Source organism: Alligator sinensis, unplaced genomic scaffold (assembly GCF_000455745.1).
Source record: "Alligator sinensis unplaced genomic scaffold, ASM45574v1 scaffold976_2, whole genome shotgun sequence".
NCBI classification, from domain to species: Eukaryota; Metazoa; Chordata; order Crocodylia; family Alligatoridae; genus Alligator; species Alligator sinensis.
In genome coordinates, this window is record NW_005842666.1 from 231,628 (window position 1) to 232,513 (window position 886).

An 886-nucleotide genomic window follows, 5' to 3' on the forward strand; every position below is an offset into this window, starting at 1 on the left:
TGAGACTTAAACTCAGAAGTATGTGGCTACAAGTGCTTGCCCCTCTGCTCAGGGTCAGATTGATTGCCATATTGGGGTCAGGAAGGAATTTTACACCATAGTCGGATTAGTATGAACTGTGCAGGTTTTTGCCTTCTTTGGACCACTTTGCACATATTTTAACAATCCTGAGTTACCAGTGGCAGATTAGGCAAGCAAGTTCTTTGGGTAGATGTAATATCCTTTATTAGATCAACTGGCAGTTAGAAAAAAGTTTTTTGCAAGCTTTTGGCCACAATTACCCTTCTGCAGGCATAGGGAGTCTCTGCTGTAAAAGAAAGTAAGGGGGACTACTGTACTTGAGTTCTCCAAAGTAGATAAGGGGCTGTTTGTAAAAAAAACAAACAAACCCCCCCCCCCCCCAAAAAAAAACCAAAAAAAAAAAGCAGCAAATAGCTGGAAATCAGGAAGACAAAGGGTAGAAAAGGAGGGGAGGAAGAGTGGGGGGAGGCAGGGAGAGAAAAGTGTAAATGGTCAGGTCTGGCAGGTATCTGGTAAGTCAGATGTCAGGCAGGTTGTAATGTATTATGAATCCAGTGTTTATATATAGTCCATAATTTTTTTTGTATCCAATAGATTTATAAAATGAAGTTTATAGGCTCATCTACAAAAGGTGTTTTATAAGTTCTCTTTGAGGATTTAGAAGTGAGAGATCAGGGACCAGAATGATTGTCTTGTGAGAAATGTGGGTAATTGGGTATTGTCTTTGATAGATTTTCAGTGTGCATTCATTCTGGTGCGCAGTTATTGTTTGGTTTCTCCTACATATTTTGCATCGGGGCATTTGGTGCACTGGATGAAATATATAATATTTCTGGAGGTGCAGGTGTATAATCCAGGAATGGTG